The 14,095-nt window shown below is 45.9% G+C and overlaps 1 long non-coding RNA gene across 2 annotated transcripts in view; it reads left to right on the top strand.

Annotated features, from left to right (window-relative positions):
• LOC119713428 (uncharacterized) overlaps positions 1 to 14,095 on the top strand; it is a 94,597-nt gene that overhangs the window by 31,935 nt on the left and 48,567 nt on the right. The window contains exons 3-4 of one of the 2 annotated variants that reach the window (XR_011804646.1): positions 7,336 to 7,413; positions 7,883 to 8,355. This is a non-coding gene — a long non-coding RNA (uncharacterized lncRNA). Of the gene's footprint in view, positions 1 to 7,335; positions 7,414 to 7,882; positions 8,356 to 14,095 lie in introns of those variants that run through there. The other variant, XR_011804645.1, reaches the window with a different exon arrangement.

Genomic DNA, 14,095 nt, shown 5'->3' with positions numbered 1-14,095 from the left:
CATTAAATGATCTCAGGTAGGTGAATGGCACCGAGTGCCCAGCTGCAAAAGCTGTCTTGTGAGGGAGTTCCAGCTTAATTATCAAGTGTCCTGCTTGAGATAACAACACCTTAGCAAGGAGCTAGGCAAATTATAGAGCAGGCAAAATCTCAGAGGCTTTTTTATTTTTTATTTTGAGAGGATGAAGGGGGATGGTTCCCAGTTTCCCCATCTTTGCTCCATTCTGAGTGAAAACTGCTCAAGGTGCCTGCCGTGCTGCACGTTGCCTATGAATGGGAACCCCCAACTTGTTTCCTTTCTCTTTGCTGGGCTTACCTTTATGAAAGGAGCTGGGGCATCCTGTTCTGCCAGACCCCCAGCCAGCGTGAGCAAATTACCACCAGCCTCTTAACGAGAGCACCTCTGACTGCTGTTGCCTCCTGGGCTCGCAGTGCGACTGACCCCGCACTGCGGACGGGGAGAGGAGTTGTGGGTTCCTGGGGAAGGCTGATATATTGGGTTCCTTTCTGGCTGGGCCCCTGCCCGTGCCCTCGCCTGTGGGCTCTTCTCCCTCTGCCAGCTTCCCCTCGGAGCACCAAAGTGCCCCACAAACCGCACGCCCGGAGTGCTCCATTCACGTTCGCCCGTCTTCAGCTCCCCGTTTGCCTGGTCCCTGAAGCGGGCTCTGAGAGCAATCAAAGCCACTGCAGTGCAATTTCCGACGGAGAATTTCCTTCCTATTTCTGAGTGTGTGTGTGTATGTGTGTGTGTGTGTGTGTGTGTATTTACGTGTTTAAAAAAAAAAATCAAAACATTTTGGTTTTGTGCACTAAGCACTTTTGAGGGCGATATGGGGCCCTGTAATACGGAGGTTTATAACCTCCTCAGCTAATGCTCCCTGACACTCTGTTTTGATATCATTACTACATTATACTCACAATTTTTGAGTGAAAAAATACAGTACTTAGAAAGTCGAAATTCATAAATAAATTCATGTCAAACCGCACTTAATATTGATTTTGTTAGTGTTCAGATTCAATAATAAGGTACTGCGTGCATGAATATTTAAATATAATCATCATTTCTGCATCTCCTAATGGCCTCTGCTCTTCTACACTCAATTTAAACACAATTTAAAAACTATAATGTATTGAAAAATACTAGGATTTAGCAATAAATCACCATTGGGATACTCCAAGCCTTTTATAGGATGGCTCAATATCTGCTTCTCAAGGGACAGCACAATTAGATTCATGTTTTTAAACTTCTCAATTATCCATATACCATAATTTTATGTGAAAGTTTGTTTCTCTTCCTCCCCCCTCCACCCCTGCTCCCACTCCTCGCCCCCCACCAGATACTCTCCCAGTAGGAAGCGGAGAAATCGCTAAGTGTTCTCTTAGCTGGGTTAGTATAGTAAAAAGGAGTCAAAGGTCACAGTCCTCAAACTGAATTAAATCCAGAGGCTGTCAGGGAAAGCAGAACGCTGACTCACTTAATCACATTATTTGGGGAAAAATCTAGGGGGAGGAAAGAGATAAAATGACTCAAAATGAACTCGCCAAGGAGGAAGCGGAGTTTTTATATTTATTTAAAAAGCAATATTCGTCTTTATCAAATAGACACAGGGTGGTTCGATGAGGATGGAGCTGGCTGGACATTTGCGCAGTCGCAGGCAGGAGAGCTCTGGCAATCGTTTTTCTCCTTAGCAGGATCAGTGAGGCAGTGAGAGGAGGGGAGGATGCGGTGCCCTCGGTTCCTCCCGTGCCAGGCTGGGTGGTTTGTTGGTGGGGGGGGTTCTGTAGTGCTGGTCGCTCACCCACCTGAACGGCACGCCCTCTGAGGTAGGTCGTTATTGTTACCCTCATTTTACAGATGGGGAAACTGAGGCACTGGCGGGTGAAGCAACGATGGCAGAGCTGGGAGCTGGTCCTGGGCTTGCTAATGCTGGAGCCTCTGCCCAAGCTGTACGGCCGTTTTCTCTCTCCCGCCAGCATCCCTAGAGCCCGTGATGGACAAGGGGTAAAAATGCTTGGGCGTTGGGATCTCAGCAGCACTAACACGCCAGGAGAGCAGTAGGTCTGATGGCGCGGTATTGGCGCTGCGATGGCTCGCCCGTTCTGTAGAGAGCATTTCTGTCCCATGTGAGGAGACGGCCAGGAGGTCAGGAGAGGCCGGGGAGCCCGGTGTCTGGTGAGGAGGCCGTAGCCGTGCCACGAGGTGCTGCTGGCTGTATCATGCTGGGAGCACCCTCGCTGCTCTATAGAAAGCAAGCACCGCGCGGGGACGGGAGTTGCAGCTGGCCACGGATCAAGGCGTTGCATGAGGAACACGGCACACGCCCTGGTGGCGGGGGGCGGGCGCAGGTTGGCTGGGCTGGGCAGGGACTGCCTGTGCAAGCCTCCTTCGGGCCGTACCAATCTGACCGGTTCACTTCTATTGCCTGTTTCACCGAAATTCATTACGACTGTTTTCTACAGAAGTTTACAGCGTGTCACTGGAACTGATTTTTTATCTGTTCGTCTGGGGAAGCGTCAGCTCCGACTGCATCGGGGTCATGAGCAAATCTGGGAAGTCCTACGGGTGGTAAGATGGAAGTAATCAGTGGTGGAAAAGGCCAACCCAGATGTCATGTAACCATGCCGCGTGCCGGGCCACTGTGATTTGAAGGTCTGCTCATTCAGTTGTGGGAGGGAAGGCACCTTCCTTCCCTTACGAGGCAGGAGCCACTTTCAACTTTCTCTAATAGTCCTAGAGCTCCCTTTGCTCTCTCTTCCAGTGGTCTGCAAAGTATGTTTGTAATCCTCCTGCTGAATATTGTCCGTCTGGTGTTTGGCAGTGAAGAAAGGAAGGGATAGCAGACCTCTCTCTAAGAAACAGGGAAGTAAGGAAAAACTATTGCAAAAGTTATGTGGATATTTCTGAACACTTAAGGTGTTTTTTTTTTTTCTTTCTATAAATAATGACCGTGAGCTTCTTCAAAGTGTCAGAGCAGATGCAAAATCTTACCCGAAGGGAACTGGTGTGTACCCTTTATGGCAAGTGCAGCTCATCCCATGGATTTCACCAGTTTTTCTGTGAATCTTCTCTTCAGATACAGAAGCAGTGTCAGAAGTACCTGGGCCTGGGAGTGGTGGTGTTGGGGCACCACTGGCCCATGGCACTATATCTTAGTGGAAGCTGTTGGCGAAACCTTGACAAAAGGCAGAGATGTACCTGCAGGTGGAGGTGCAAGTTCCACCCTCGTAGGTGTGAGAGGTGTGAGTAGAGGCAGAGGAGCCAGGAAAAAAATGGCAGCAAGAAAGCATTGAAGGTTTTGCACGTCCTGCCTGCTTGTAGATCCTGCTCAGCCACATGTGACACAGCAGTAGGAATTTCCTGCCCTGCCTAATGTGGTTGTGTCTTTCCTTTTTATTTTCTGTGTCAGCGAAATACTTGAAGCTGCTCATGTTTTAAAGCCGTGGTTCTATTTTCAGGACCATCTTCTTATTGCAGTAGATGGAGGGGGGTGAATTTAGCACTCACGTCTTTGTTCTTCCAAACCACCAGCCTGTCGGGCCGGCATCCCCCTGTGGCATGCTTCCCTGAAGGACGGTCACTCTGGGAGCTGGAGGCTGGGCTTCTTAAAAGCTTGGCTTCTGGGGGAGTGTAATGAGAAGCCCTGACCTGTGAGCGGTGTGGGGCATGGCAGGCAGAGTGGCTGTGCCTTGCAGGTGGGCACAGGGAGGTCTTGGCCCTGGCCACAGCCCCTGCGTGGTGGCCCAGCAAGGGCAGAAGGGGTGGAGGAGCTTCTGCGTGTCCCCGCGGGGGGACACGAGATGCGTGCGGTCGCAGGACGCTAGGGTCAGCCTAGTGCTCGTGGGTACCAGCTGAGCATTGCTCAAAACAAGTGCGCACGGTGAAAAGCCACTGGTATCTGTGGACCGTCCCAACAGATGTCATCAACAAGTCTGTATTGATTGCTGGGGTTGGTGTTTTGGCAGAGCTGGAGGCAGATGGCACATTGCTAATGAGCAACGAGCACTGCTGGCACGGGGTGCAGAGGAGTGTTGGGTGGGATAGCAGAATGGCACGGGGCCACGGGCAAGTGAGGGCCATGTTTGACTGTCTTTGTCCTCTCTGCATTCGGTCCTTTTTTCTTGCTGCATGAAATCTAAATTTCTTAATCTCTTCTCTGAACATTTGGTCTCGTTCCAGCTTCCTGTGCTAGCCCGCTCTCTTCCATCCCATCTATGTGTTGCTCCTTTTTTTTCTTACTTGATGCTCAGGCCTTTGCCTGGGATGTTTCTGGGTCCGGTTGCCAGTTCCCAATAGCATCCCCTTCGTGCCTACACCTCACTGGATCATGTACAGGAGAGGGAGCAAGGACTAAGGCTGCTCCTACTGGCTGGTAGAGAAGGGGGTGGGGGTCACGCTAAGCCTGAGAGAAGGGCTGTGGATCACTTTGGATCCCAGCTTGGTGAGACAGACTCAGCAGATTGGATTTTTGACTATTATGAGACTGTTGCTTCTATCATAAGGATTGCACGGGCTGGTGCACGGGCTGTCGTGGTGGTGAGCACCTGCACCGAGCACACAGACCCTTCAGCTGGGGGGGTGCTGGCTGCAGCACTCACTGCTTTTATGCGCTTGCAATTCTATTTATACATCATAAACGCTCAAGGGTGGCTACCACTTGAGATCTTTGAATTAAAACAGTTCTTTCCACCTCTTTAGTCTCTGAAAAAAATTAACTTACATGAAGAACCCAACCCACAAAATTCCCAATCCAAACCTGAAGTAACGAGGAACAAGGTAGTTCAGATCTGGTTCAGACACAGGATAGAAGCTACATCCAGTTGCAAAGCTCAGATCTGTATCCCCACCACTCATCTCCTAGCTTTCAACAGTCGGGTACATGGGACTGAATCAAATGTCCATTAATGTATGTCTGTATAATTTTTCGAGACTTTTTTGTGGCTACTTAGATACCACAGCAGGGTGCGAGATGCCCATTTCTGTTGATGGCAAGCAGCAGGAAAGTATGGCTAACCCAAGCAGACATTCTGCTATGGTTCTTTGCTGGTATTCCTTTGTTACTGGCTGCACCCCCAGGTGCCGGATTCCCCTTATCCAGCTGCCTAAATTCCTCTTAGCACAGAAGTCATCCAAGCTCAGCACCTCCAGCTTCATTTACTGATGTTGCATGCGACAAAACTCAGTCCCCAGCAGCACAGAACCTGGAGGTTCTTTAACCACGTGCCCTGCAGCTGGAGACCCCTGGGGCAGCCACACTGCTACTTGCTGCCCTTTGTCTTGCTGGATCTGTCTGGACTAAAGCTGATGATCAGAGGAAACTTGGGCAAAGAAATGCACTGAAATGTGAAGGGTAAATCCCTCGGTCTTCAGTTGTGATCCAGTAATTTTTTAGTATTTAGAGGTAAATAACTGTGAGTTCCCTTTTGTGTGATGTGAGCTGTTAACTTCTTTCTAAGTTGTGGTTCTCCTTGTTGTAGTTTCTGGAGGAGGGAAATAGTTTGATTCTCCTTCAGAGCCTGACAGGAATGGCCAAAAATCTAGGGTGAGGTGCAGCTACGGGGAATCTGTTTGAGAACCCCCTCAGTCTCTGCAAAAGCCAGCTCTGCGGTTGCCCTGAAAGCTTCAATTTCCCTAAAAAGGAAAGGGCAAAAAAGCCTTGAACACTGACTCTTTGAAAGCTGTGAAACTTAGAACAGGTGTGAGCATAGGCAGCTGCCCGGGCGCTGTGTGCAGATATTCCTGCTAATGCCTCCTTAGAACTTAATCTCTGAAACCATCTGCTTATGGTGAGCACATGTCCCCGAGGAGGGGAGGGAGCAAGAACAAATCCTGCAGCCCCTCCGCTTCTTCCACTGCAGCCTGGGTAAGAATTTCCAACAGCAGAATGAGCTGGAGCTGTGTGCCAAGAGGCCTCACTCCCAGCTTTTGTGAGGGAGGGAAACTCTCGTGGCAGTTCTGTGACTTCAGGCTGGTTGCTGTGGGGTCAGAGATCGGGATCTGTTTCATGACTACCTGAACAAAACCAACACGAGACAGGCTTTGGAACTGCTGTCAGCAGAGCCCTTGGTCCCTGCAAATATGTGGGACCAACTTTTCTTATGTGGGGTCCGTGTCTAAGATCAGCCCAAACCTCCAGCAGAAACCTGACTTGCATTGCTTTGATTTCCAGTCTTCAGTCTCTGGGAAGCTGAGTCCTGTAGGATGTCATCTTCTGCGCAGCTATCCTAATAACTGCCGTGGGGCCTCCAACAGTAACTCAGAGGAACTCACGTCTCCTCATTATGCCTTTTTTCTCCTCAAGTTTCTTTGCTTTTTGACTTTGGGACAGACAGCCAATATATCCAAGGGTCATAGAAGTGACCGTAGGTGACTCAAAGCCACCCACCGCCCCTTGCCATGCTGCCTGCTCTGCAGCTGTGGCAACTTGCAGAGGGCAGAGTGCTCTCAGCCGCTGACCTGTTAATGGAAAGCTAGTTCATCAGCTTTGGAAAAAAAAACAAAACAAATGTACAACGGGCCACTGTTGCCCTGTGACTGCCAGAAGCAGTGTGGTGACAGGAATGGGTCATGCTGCAGCCCATGACTGAAGGGTCCCCAGCTTCAGAGAGACATTCAGGGACTTCCTCTGCGTTTGGGGCTGGCCATAAAAAATTGATCATCCTTTGTTACAGCTTCACTTCTGTCACTTTCCATCCCAGAGTCTGTTTTTTACAGAAAACAAGCTACATTCATCAAAAATGACAGAACACAGACTTAATGTAATCATGTATGGGAACATGAATTGCAAATGCAGAACACAAGCACTAAAATGTATTTTCCATTACCGCCACAAAATGAAATAATCATGAACATTTTCCCCCAGAATGAGAACACATGTAGAGTACACTGACACCTTAAAATGCTGCCGTGCCCTGGCCTCAGGTGCAGGTAGGTTTGGTGACCGCCGGCAGGGCAGAGATCTGCTGGTACCAGGAGCGGTGGCTATCTTCTAATCCTCACCATGGAAACTTGTGTTGGTTATTAGTTACAGCAGCTCCTGCAGTTGTGTTTGGGTGACATTCTGGTCATCGCTGGTTGTTAAAGATCTCATGGTACTCTGAAGCACAACTCAGCAGAAGTGCTGAGAAAATAGACAGTGCTGTGTATCTCCTTATTTCTAGATCCTGCTTCTAACCACTGGTGGATCGCTTGCTGCTAAGCTGGAACAAGTCCTCTAACCCCTACTCTGCTTTCAGACACCAGTTGCAAAAATGCAGATAGGCCTATTTCAAATAATCTGTTGCTAACCAGTTCAGTTGGTACAGGACGTGTTAATCAAAGTCTTCCTTTCCCTTGCAGATTCACTGGACCACAGTTTTGCCATGCTCTGAACATCTGCTGTGTTGCATTCCAGATGCGGCTGCGTTTCACAGGCAGGTAAGGTTCTGCCTGTATTTCTATGTGAGTCTTTTAGTTGTTTGTAACTTGATGTAGTATAAGAAATAATGTAAGGGGCTGGATTGCTTCTGTTGAGCAGGGTCTCAGTAGAGAGAGGAGAAAAGGGTGACAGAATTGGGAATAACCTCTCTGTAAACTAAATTAAATCCAGTACTTGTTCAGTTATTTAGATTATTTTAAACACATGCAAGTTATCCAGCCTGTACTTGCCACAATTCTGCAAATACAAAGCCACTAATAAGAGGGGTTGGAGCCTGCCCCGCTGAAGGATAGTTGGATATGGATCATGATGATGTCTGGAAGGGAAACTAGTAGTTTGATCAAAGCCGTGTGCTCAGCACTGAGTGCTGATGGAATGATATAGAGAGAATAAGGCAGGAAGACAGTGGCTGGTTTACATCTCATCTACCAGAAGCTGCTATGAGGGACTTATTGATCTCTGATTCAGCCACAGGCCGTGGGTTAAGTGATGGGATGTATCTGAGAAAGACCAGTCTAACTGCACCCAACAGGAGGTGCTGAAGAGAGCAGCATGCTGTGCTGGGCCAAACTTCTTTCCACCCACAGAGAAGGTGGGACCCTGTCATAAAGAGAAGAGGAAGAGATTTTATTCTAAATGAGTTAAAATGATGTCTTTGCATGAGAGCACTTCAGATTATAAAATATACATAAAACAAATAGACTCAGCAGCTGTAGAATCCAAGAGAAAATCTGGATTTGGAAGAGATTCTTAACTTTTTTGTACTACAACAGTAAGTAAAAACATTTGGTCTTATGCATTTTTCCAGCTGTTTACACACAGTCTGCATCCTCGCCAACAAGTTTGCTTAAAGACCTTTACAGGCGTGTTCTTATGGTCATATAAATGCAATCTCCTGATGTATATGCACATATATCCGCATCCTTGTACGTTTGACACACTTTGTGTATGTGCATCATCTCATAGAAATTAACTTCCTCTTTGAATTAATGTGCTTTTATGCATATACATCAATATGTCCCAGGGTGCATATATGTATCTTTGTTCATATTCCCATATATGCATGAGGTGATCAACATAGTCAAATTGAAAAAATAAGTTATTCCAAATCTGTGTTATTTCTCATTTCGTTCCCAAGGGGTAAATGGAACTGTTCCAAATGAAAGGTAATCTTGGGACCTGAAGTTTTACATTTCAGCATACAGCGTGGTTTTAATGCTCTGTACCTTAGACTGTAAGCTCTTCAGGGCAGTAAGCAGATTCCCTTCTTTATTTATGCAACAAAAGCAATGACAGATTATTTAAGACTTCAGGTGCTAGGACAATGCAAATTAACAACAATGGTCAGATTTTATGGAAATATGAGTTGGACAGGAAGATGCCCCCAAAGAATCCGCAAAAGCCAACCTTGTAAACTTCTGCAGCAGGTTTGTCACTGTTTTTTTTTTTTTCTCTTTCACTGGGTTGAAATAGTTTACCTACAGCTTTGAACACATACCCAGTTCAGTGTTCTCTTTGCATGGCTTGTAAAATCTAGCACACATGAGCAGTGCACACTTGTATCTAGAGCTAATATACACACACCTATGTAGTAAAAAACCCAAGCTTTCAGAAGTAACTCGTAAACATTCATGGAAAGCAAACGTGTCATCCTCTCAGGTAACCAACTATGTGCAGCATATATGTGGCATTGGAAAAAAGTGTGTCGTGTACATAAATCTGTCTAAACAAATAGAGAATTTATGCTTCTGTATGTTTATTTTGGGTATATGTCCGTGTATTCATGCGAATGCTGGATCGGGAAGTCAGTAGAGGCAGTGTGTACGCACCTTCCAGAAGAGGGCATCTGTCTCCCAGTGCAGGCAGCCTTGCTTAACCAATGGCCCCCAGCCTCTCACACCTGGGCACTCGCATCTTGCTTGCCAATTTGAGGTTAACAGTGCCAGCACAGAGTGAAATATTAAGGCAGCCGCTTGAAATTCAAAGTGTTTCTCTTAATTAATGGGTGGATGCCACAAGCTGATCCAATCCAGCTCTTAAATTAATCTTAATTACACAGATTTTGTAACTTTGGCATTAGCCAGCCACACAAAATATGTATTTCATAATCCTAGAAACGGGTGAAAAAGACTGCTGCTGAGCTGAGAAGTCAGCTGATGATTTTATCAGCCTCTGTGGCTGTGGGTGTAAGTGTCATTGGGGTGTGTCTGAGATCGTATCGGGAAGACCAAATTAATTCACTCCTGCAAATATCAAAACAAGCTTTTTTTTTTTTTTTTGCCGGCAAGTAGGGAATAGGCAAGAGATTTCTGAGCTGCTATATTTGGAGTTTCTGTGCCATCCAGTGCATACAATAAAGAAAAGAAGCATCAGGGAAGTTGGTGATCCATCGTGTTTGGTAATGATTTATGAGTGCGTACTCAAAGATTACAGCTTGAGCCTTTAGTTGTTTCCATTGTACTTGTTGATTTGGAGGAAGGGTCAGGAGATTTTTTAGCTCTGCCAAGGGTTTGCTGTGTGAGACTGGTGAAGAGGAGGGAAGCTCTTTCTCCCTGTGCTTCCATTTTCCTTCTCTGCACGTTTGTCCATTCAAATTATTATTATTATTATTACTTTTCTGGATAGAAGCTGCCTCTTAGTATGTGTCCATTCAGCGTAATACAGCATCTAGGTGCTACTCTACTCCAAATAATGATAATGGATAAATTGAATTATCTCAGGAGGATTTATACTGGTACTCTGCTAGGCACGAGCATACAGGATCTCTCCAAGCATCCATCATGCCAACTTTAAATAGAAAACAGAGCTGGGAATAGATCGTCAGGGATATTCATAGGAAATGCAGACACACAATTTGCCTAACCAGTCACTGCGTATTCTTCAAATGGGAAGCACGGCCCTGTCTGTCCTCAGGGATTTGTGTTGCTTTGGGATTAGCACTGCTCGCTGGATTACACCCCTGCTCCTGCAGATGCAACTTGAAAAATGATAGGTAAACCTGGGAGTGAGCATGGTTGTAAGCTGTTCTTGAGTTGTGCTCTAAGTCATAGGGTCAGCACAAGAGCAGTCTGTATATAGCCCAGAATGACTACTTGTGAAGTGCATTTGCGATTTGTTCCCTGCCATTACTGCCAACCCGGGCGGGGGGAGGGTGGTGAAAGAGCAGAAGATGTGTGTGTGTGTAATTCGCCCACGGAGAGCCATTTGCTGTACACAGCTCTACGTACATGAGCTCTACGTACATGCACACTCGTGCATGGAGGTACACATGCACCTTTCATTCATGCCTCGCAAGCATCCCTTTTTTCATTTGCTCTACCGTACAGGCATCAGAAGTGCTTGTAGAGAGATTTTTTTTTCCCTCGAATGGGCTTGTAAATGCTATTCTTATGTCTGACCTGTGATTTCTCTCAGTGCCTGTCTGTGTGAAGCACATTGTTTGGAGGCAGTCTGCCCATATTCTTACAACCGTTTTGTATTTGGCTAATCTGATATACTTGCGTCTTTCTGGTTAACATTTTTACCTTCTAAAGCATTTCCTGAAGTTGCTTTACAGGGCAGGGTTAGTTTGGATATCAATTTGGGGGTTTGTTTTCATAGTACTTTTGGAAGCATAAGTGGGAAAATGTTAAACCTCATGTCAATTTGCCTAATTGATGTGAAACTTGATTGTGGCCGGGGAGGAGTGGATTTCCCTACTTCAGTCTTATGAATAATTTGCTCATCTGAAAAGAGAGAGAAAATCCAGTAAATCCTGGCAGCCAAAGCAACTATTCTCACAGCCTGAGATTCTCCCAAAATACCGAGAAAAAAACAGGGAAATTATGTGCCTGACACCCTTGGGACCATTTGTAATGCTGAACCTTTGCATTTTGTTTGTTTTGGTTGGAGCCAATGGAATCTTCCTCGGAGTCAAATTATTTTTACTCCAATTTTGTGGGATTTCTTGTGCTTTTCTCTAAAGCACTTATTGCACAAGTAACGGTAATGGAATCTGGATTAGACAGACTGCTCATGAAATACTGTATCATTTCGGTGTTCCTGAATGCTAGAACGTGCTCAGTTCTGAATTTTTTCAATCTCCAAGGCTTGCTGGAGTTGGTGTGGCTTGAGTAGGAATGACACAGAACTTCCTGGGTTCTCAAATTCAAAAACCTCTAGATATCTGAACTCATCCAGCAATGGGGAGGAAGCCAGCAGGCAAATGGAGAAACCTTTCCAGCTTTCAGTGGAGGTAGGATGCAGAATGAGTTAATGTTGGCCCAAAGGGCCACAATAAATAATGAGAGCTCTTCCAAGTATATCGGGGGAAAGAAATATGAGAGAGAAGGTAAGCCCATTAATAAATTAGGAGAGAGCTGGAATCAATGGTGATTCTAAAATGGCTGAGCTACTTAACTTTTTTTTTTTTTTAATTGGTCTTTAAGAAGAAAAATATAGAAATGGAATATGGACCATTAGGAAGTAATGAGCATCTTGGCACCCTAGCTGTTGATGTAAAGCAGATAAGGGAACACTTGAAAGAATGGATAGCAACAAATCAGCAAGTCCAGCTGATGAGCATCCTGGGATGTTTAGGGAATTGGCTGCTGAATTCACTGAACTGCTGGCAGGTATTTTTGAAAAGTTGTGGATTAAACAGGCAGGTCCTTCATGATAAGTCCATATTAGTAGTTCTGGAACAAAGACCAGCCTTGCAAAGCTATCGGGAGCGATCCCAGCAATTACCACGTTACACAGCCCATTGCCTTTTCAGTTTGAACAAATGCTAAGAGAGGAGTATGTGAGTTTCAGGAAGTGTAAGTTCATAAACCGGCCAGGCTGCCAATCAAACCAGATAGTTCTTGTGCTTCACATAATCAACATTACCACTTTTGTCTTCTCAGTGAACATGCACAATTCGACCAGAGCTGATTCAGCTGTGCCAGTGAAAACCCACCTAATAAACTCACCTAATGGTTCGTGGATTTCAGTTTAGCCTAATGTTTGAAAACGCGGCTCCTTCAAGCAGTTCACTACATAGATCTGTTGGTGTAAGCTTTCTGCTGTAAGACTTCAGGCTGCTCCGATTCTTCTTCCAGATGAATTTCTTGATTTTCAGCAGCCTTGTGCTGCTGTGTGAGAGGCTGAAATTTGTCTTTTGTACCTGCTGCTAAAGTTGCTCCTTCGAGGTGAAGTACAGTAGGCTAAGCAGGTCATGGGATGTTCTAGACTGTCAGGATGACAGCCTCGGCCTGCTGATCCAGCACAGCAAAATCCATTCTCCGAGTGTGGGGGCAGTCAATACGGTGCCACCTCTACAGGCAGATATAGGGAAATGGGGGTGGTAGCTTTCCTTGAAAAACCTGTGGGGTTTCCAAGTCTGCAGATAGGATTGTCGCTTTTTCTCTTGATTCTTTGTCTGGACTTACAGAGAAGATTGGTAAGCAGAATGTAGTGAGTGATACTGCTGGATAGTATTCCTATTACAAAAGGATTTCGCCTGTAAAAGATGCCTGTGAAGGGGCAACGCTTGCCAGCATGGAAGAATCAGCACTCTGAACATAATGTGGCTAGTGGAAGGCAGTGTGTGAGCGCTGCTTAGGACGGAAGGCCTTGGTGAGCTGCCACGTAAGATGCTGTCACTTACTGGAGGCAGGTGCTCTCCTCATCCGATGACTAGCTAGGTGGTTTTTTAATTATTATTATTTTTAACAGAAAGAACTATAAAATAGAAGATGAATCATTTACCCAGATCAAGGATTTACTTAAGGTCTTATTAATGCCCTTCTCTGAAATTTAATGAATAAAGCACCCAGCAGTGCAGAGCTTCCACAGATGATGGTATTTCAGGGCAACAAAGTTTTGTTTCCCACATTTTCTTAGGAATTGAGGTAATTACCAGACTTTTGCATAAAGTTATCATTGCAGGTTAAAAGACTAGAATTGTCTCTGTCCAGTAACAATACCTGTTCCTTTCTAACTTTCTTCCCAGGGTATTCATTCTGATTTGATATCTGGTTTTGCAGAGTCCTGAGTTAACCCCGAAAGCCTGTGCTCAGGCAGCACCTATCTACCAGTGCAGCTATGATTTGGAGCTTGTCAGGAGTCTGCTGGCCACTGACTTTGGGGATCAGTGCCAGCATCAAGCTTGGGGAGGATCAAGATTTTGGCCATCAAGCCAGGATGGCTTGCTAACCTCATCCACGTGTCTCCAGTTCTGACACGGACAGGGATACCACGCTGTGCCTGGTCCTTCAGAGTGTGTAGCTGAGAGATGCAGTGGAGGAGAACTTGCCCCAGGTGTTTGATACCTTTATTGCAGCTTTTTTTGCCATTTGCAAATAATATATGGAATATATTAGCGCAGAAGCTGAGATTCTCCAGCAGTTACGTTGCAATTGTCTGTCTGTCTTTCAGATTTCTCCTCCTACGTGCCTTCTTTATACCCCCCAGTGATAGAGAAAGCTTAGGCTTAAACGATTTCAGTGGGTGAAAGGCAGGAGGTGGGGAGGGAACTAATATGAAAATTACTTTAATTTAACAGTCTGTCACTCACAGTGGCCCAGAGGAGCTCTAAGACCATTATCAGTGACCCTACTAGCCACCCTTTCCTCAAGCATAAACTTGAACTATTATGCACGCTTATGGGTGAGAGCATACTTTCTTCCCTACCTGCCAGTTAAGAGGTAAAACAGGGAA

The sequence above is a fragment of the Anas platyrhynchos genome, chromosome 22, assembly GCF_047663525.1.
Source record: "Anas platyrhynchos isolate ZD024472 breed Pekin duck chromosome 22, IASCAAS_PekinDuck_T2T, whole genome shotgun sequence".
Taxonomy (NCBI): domain Eukaryota; kingdom Metazoa; phylum Chordata; class Aves; order Anseriformes; family Anatidae; genus Anas; species Anas platyrhynchos.
Note: the sequence above shows the minus strand (reverse complement) of the source record. Positions and strands in the feature narration are given on the sequence as shown.